Source organism: Monodon monoceros, unplaced genomic scaffold (genome assembly GCF_005190385.1).
Source record: "Monodon monoceros isolate NGI ecotype Baffin Bay Population unplaced genomic scaffold, NGI_Narwhal_1 Super_Scaffold_18, whole genome shotgun sequence".
Taxonomy (NCBI): domain Eukaryota; kingdom Metazoa; phylum Chordata; class Mammalia; order Artiodactyla; family Monodontidae; genus Monodon; species Monodon monoceros.
Window position 1 is genome coordinate 91,669,884 of NW_021703774.1, and position 6,000 is coordinate 91,675,883.

Consider the following 6,000-nt stretch of genomic DNA (forward strand, 5'->3'; position numbering starts at 1 on the left):
TACACATAATCCAATCCATAAAGAAATCCAAGCTCAGAAAGTTTTAATTCTAAGTGAACTGTGTAACTGGAATTTTCTGAATAAACCATATCATTAACAAACTTCCATGTCATTTAAATAATAATATGGGGCTTCCCTGGTGGCGCAGTGGTTGAGAGTCCGCCTGCCGATGCAGGGGACACGGGTTCGTGCCCTGGTCCGGGAGGATCCCACATGCCGCGGAGCGGCTGGGCCCGTGAGCCATGGCCGCTGAGCCTGCGCGTCCGGAGCCCGTGCTCCACAACGGGAGAGGCCACAACAGTGAGAGGCCCGTGTACCGCAAAAAAAAGTAATAATAATAATAATATGATCATGGTCTGATTATGTTTGTGTGACATTTGTATTTGTGACACTTGAATCATAATATTTATTACTTGCACCTGCACTTACATCTATGAGTTCACAAAATGACAGTGTGTTAGTGCATTACCAATATGTAGAGATTAAAAAAGAAAATAATGACAAGTGCCTATATGCCACATTCCATATAGTGATAAGGTTGTGATAAGATTTACCATGAACTCAGAATCTCTGGTTCCTATCATCATACTCATAGAGTCATTTCATCGTTATAATCTATAGTATTCTCTGATGACATCTTTTCTTCATAAAATTGATTCTTAGTCCTAACAAGAAAATGGCGTTTACATCTGAAAATTACTACCAAAATTAAAATTACAAATTTTTCAAACAGAATTATTTTAAAAGTATAAATATAAAATTGTACTTATGTTCATCAACAAATGAAACCAGTTATTTTTCTACTAAGGTAAATTATATATACATATAATTATACATATTATAATCCATAATATGTATAATTATACATATTTTATATATATATATATATATACACACACATATAATAATCCCTTAGCTTTATTCTCCTTAAAAAGATTTTTTAAAAACCCTATCTGAGCACTCAGGATTACCAAATTGTTTCTTTCTTCAAATGCTAAATTTGAATGCAACTGATAGCAAAATTCAAAGTATCCCTTCGAGTTAGAGCAAATATGAAAAATTATTGACACTACAGAGTTTCTAAAAGCCAAGCCTTCTAGAAATATGGATATTTTTGAAAAAGAATAAAAAATGGCATCTTGCTGACTTGACAAGGTAGGTATGATTATATCCTTTACTGAACGTACAATTTGAGTTCCTATGACAATATAAAAGAATGTGAATTTATAGACAAAGCATACTTTGCCTCTCCATCATCACATGATTAGTGGACCATGAAAAAAGCTACTAAAAGTGGTCTACCTAGCACAATAGGCAGGGAGCATTAATTAAAATTTAGATGCTATAGGCTGATACAAAGCCTTAATCTCTGACTGCTCATAGCTAGAAACAGTCATTTCTAGAAAGGCTCAGAGACACTAAATATCACTCAGTTCAGTAGGCTGTATCCATACTGAAATCAAGATCATGGAATGATTTCTGTTTCTAAAATTAAGTAAGCTCAGCGTAAATCTCTTAGCTGATAGTTTGTCATAATCAGTTACTCTTCATAAAAGGTCTTGAGGTTAATAAAATGTGTTCTTTTGAATTGTTGAACTCGAACTAGAAAAAACACTGAAAACATTAGCGGATGGAAGAAAAACCAACTTCACCAAACTCTTTTAGTTATTTTTCTATCAAATAATGAATTCAATTGATGGCAATCTCTTGAATAAAGAAAAGCGTTTACTATTTAACCGGTCAGAAAGAAATCCTCCCCGAACTGACTTTACTAGGCTGATTTTTCTGAATCATACCTTAATATTATGTGATATAGTTTATCCCTCTTCATCAGGGTTAGAGCAACTTTAATCATGTTTGGAGTCTGCCTTGTCTCCAAAGCGTCAAACTAATTGGCAGAAGATGTATCCTCTTTGAAGCTCAGTTCATTGATTGCCAAATAAGTTTTACAAGTATAAATTAACATTAAACATGACTTGAAAATAATATGAAAAAAGACATAAAGTTGTACCTTGTCAAGAGTACACAGTACTTTTCATAACTATAACCATCTTAAAACATTATTCATAGTTAGAGATATGAAGCAAAATGGTGAATACGAAAGAGATCTCAGGAATAGAGCTGCAAGAAATCTGCTGGTAAACCATACACACATATGCAGTTCAGTACAAAGTTACATCCCTACCAAAGCTATAGTCTTCCCAGAAGAGACTGCACACATTTTAAAAAAAATAATTAAAATATTGCCATAAAATATAATTCTTACCACAGTTCAGACTTGGAAATATTGCGTATCATTCAGACATTATCAGAAAGTAAATACTATATGACAAAAGTCTTGAAAATGGAGCAAAAAATGAGCTGATGAAAAGAAGCATTAGCCATTTTAAAGGTCTTCATGGGCATACATTCTAGCAAGAACAAGCAGCAACAAAAATGTTAATGAAAAGTAAGTTTTGATTGTACTAACTGCTATAAAGGGAATAATTCTATCTCATAAAGAGTGACTGGGTGCTTACTAGGGGCAGGGTGGGATAGGAGATCTTTAGGTGGGATAGTCAAGGTAAATTCAGTTAAGGAATGAAATGTCACCATCTGATCCACACAAAAAATTTTACCTCTTCCTTTCCATTCCTAGAAATCCATGGATCAAATATTTCTTAATATTTCTCTTTTCAGAAGTTTGTTTTGTTTTGTTCATTTTTTGTTTTTTTAACTTGGGAGTTCAAGGATACACTTCTGATGATGACTGAACTCCCTGAAAATATATGCTAAATTTAGTGTGTGCTTGTACATTCTTTTATGTAGGGGACTTACAGCTTTCATCACATTCTCAAAGAAAGCCATGACCCAAAAGATCACCACTATGTCAATGAAATTTTAATCCCAAATTTATTAAGCATCTTTATGACAAGCACTGAATGTCTGCCATCTGTCTTGCAATACTCGAGAATTTAGCTTGTTTCAGAGAGGAAAGAAATTGACATCCTAGTATTACCCATATTTTTTTTCTTCAGAAGAACGCAAGATTAAGTTGTTCCCTATTAAAAACAAAACAAAACAAAACCTCTAATGGGACTTTTTTTCTATTTGGACCAAATCCAATTATATTTTTGTGATCCAGCTTTAGAGCACACTCTTGCCACATTCAGTAGCCAAGAGTCTCTATTATGAGGCCTGTCCTACATCTATTGGAGTCTGGAGAACATTCTCTTATAGTTCTAACGTGGCCTTTTAGCAGCACCATTAGAATCTGACTGGAATTGGGGAGATGTAGTGTGTTCCATCAAATTTAACTGCAAACTCCTCTTCTGAAATTAGCTACCGCAGCAATGCATAAACAGCAAAAGAAAAGACTGTAACACTTGCCTTGGTTTAGAAGCTACTGTGGTTGATATGCATGTAATCAACAGCTACAGAAAATAAAAATAATTTTTATTTAAAAAAATAACCCTAGTCATGTTTATACAGATAAAATCATACTGAGTAGATAACTGAGGCTACTTCCATCAGTGATATTTTGTTTGATTTCTTTTTGTTCCCCAAAGTACTTAAGCAAACATTCATTAACTTCCACTCTGTTATGAACCAAAAATAATAAAAATAAATATCTGCAATGTCTTTATTAAACTCCATTAGAAACTATTCTTGGAAGATGTAGTACACATTGAAAAAGAATTTGAACATGTCTTTGTATAGGTAATGAGTTCTTATACTCAAATGACATTCTTGTCCTTCAGGTAAAGTCTGGCCCAGAAAAGTGGTTAAAAAGTATAATTAATTTATTATTAGCTTTTTTTTTTGCCATTTTTCCTTAGAAAATGTACACTAAACAAATATAAAGAACCCTTTCCATTTCATTGTTTTCCATTTTTCAAGGCTATTTCATTTCTATTCTTTCATGTAAGGCTTTACAATATCCTTATGGAATAGGGAGGGCAAAACATATCATTCTGATTTCACAAATGAGTAAACGGTACATTTATGTTTCCATGTTTATATTTCTCCAAAGATAGTTCACAGGCACCTCACACTCAGTATGTTTCAAACCAAAATCCTTATCTTTCCTTCACCTGCCCCCCAATCTATTTTTCCTTCCTACCCCAGTTAACAAAAATACCATCCCATCCACAACCTTGTTTTCTACCATACCTTTGGCTCTTTAAACACACCTGTCCCTTCTATTATCAGATTACTATGATAAATAAATAAATCTAATCATATCTGAAATCTAAATCAATGCTATTCCAGATATTTGTTCTCAACCATTATCTTCCAATTTGTTTGGTTCTCTCACTGTTTCCTGCTCTATTCAATCAACCCTCTAATCTTCATCTCCATGCCCAGAAAAACAGATGCCCTCTTTGCAAACACCTCTTCTGTTTACTGACCTCTGATTCCTCTCCTATATAATCAGCTTTACTTTTTGCTTTGGCCAAGGGCCACTTCCATCAGCTATGGCTTTATAGAATACTTCCTGATCAAGCAAGCTCCCCACTTTCCAAGTCAGATTAAATGGTGGGTTTTATACCTTTCCTCATAATTCACATTTAAGACTGACCTCTTACTCTCTAAATTTGTATTTATCATTCAAAATTCACTTAAAATACCACCTTATTTCTGAAGCTTAGAAAACGTCATTCTCTCAAAGTACTGATCTTATATTATCAAAATTATTACATCACATTTTAATTATTTGTTTCTTCCAAGTTAGTGTGGACTCCTCAAGCATAGGGACAATGAGTTATATTCCTTATATTTCCTGGCACAGTGTCTGATACAGAATAATCTCGCAGTAAACATTAATAACCAAAGAAGTATAAGACCGAATGACAAGGTGACCACCTTCCCATATCTAAAAACATTAAAAACATTGTTCCATTCTGAGAACATCCTAAGAAATTAACTTTTCCAAATTTATTGTATTGAAAATAAATTTCCATTTCTTACTAAGGTCAGATTTTAAATATAAGAAGCATAAAGACAAAATGGAGCTTAATTTACTCTTTGGTTAAACTGATCTCTTCAAATAAATTTTATTTCAAAAGTAAATTTTATTTCTATAGCTACCATGGTCATTTGCAGTCTCACCTTAAAACTCATTTTTTTAAAAGGAAAAAGCATTTAAATTTTCACCCACTCAGTTTCTGGTTCCTTATTTTGCCTTTTTTTCTCCTGTAAGTAAAGACATCTCTGAGAAATATATGTCTTGGAAGAACAAATAGGGTTTTATCAAAGAGGCATGTGCTACCAGGTCAGGGAAAAGTGAAAGTGTCATCATTCTCCTCTCACCTGTTACCACTTCTTCCTTATTCTGTGTTTTCAGAGGGTGCATGACCAAGAAATCTGATGTTCATTAATCTGTCAATGGTTCTAAGTAAATGCACCTTCTAAGTAACATTAGTGAAGATCAGTTCTTCCTACAGTGCAAGAAACTCTTCCAGAAGGCAGAATATTTGTTCTAAAATTAGATCTAACTGCATGTCTTTGAGCAAGTTTGTTGGTTTCTGTAAATGAAAGCACTGGGCTCTCTATAGTTTTCAAAAGCTGCCCTTTAGAGCTTGAGGTTTCCATAGGGATCCCTCATTATAGGTGGTACCTATAATGCAAATGCTCCATCAATATAAAGGTGGCATTTCCATAAATGAACTCATCTTTCTGACACAAGTGTCCCTAGGGAATAAAGTCTAATCTTCTTAACACAATACACACAACCCTCCATCATCCTCAACAAATAAATACTTCGATTTCACTCCTCACCATTTTCCCCCTGCTATTCGTTCTCACTATAGCACTATCTGTAGTATCTTTCTTACCTGGTTAATTCTTGCCCATGTTTCAAAGATGAGCTTAGATTGTGCTTCTTCTAGGAAGCTTTCCTAACTATTCCCTCAGCTGTGCTATTTGCTCCCTTTTTGTTTTGTCATATTACCTGGTAACTGCCTCAATCACAGCTCTTTTACTACAAGTGAGTATCTGTTTACTTGTCTGCCTCCCATC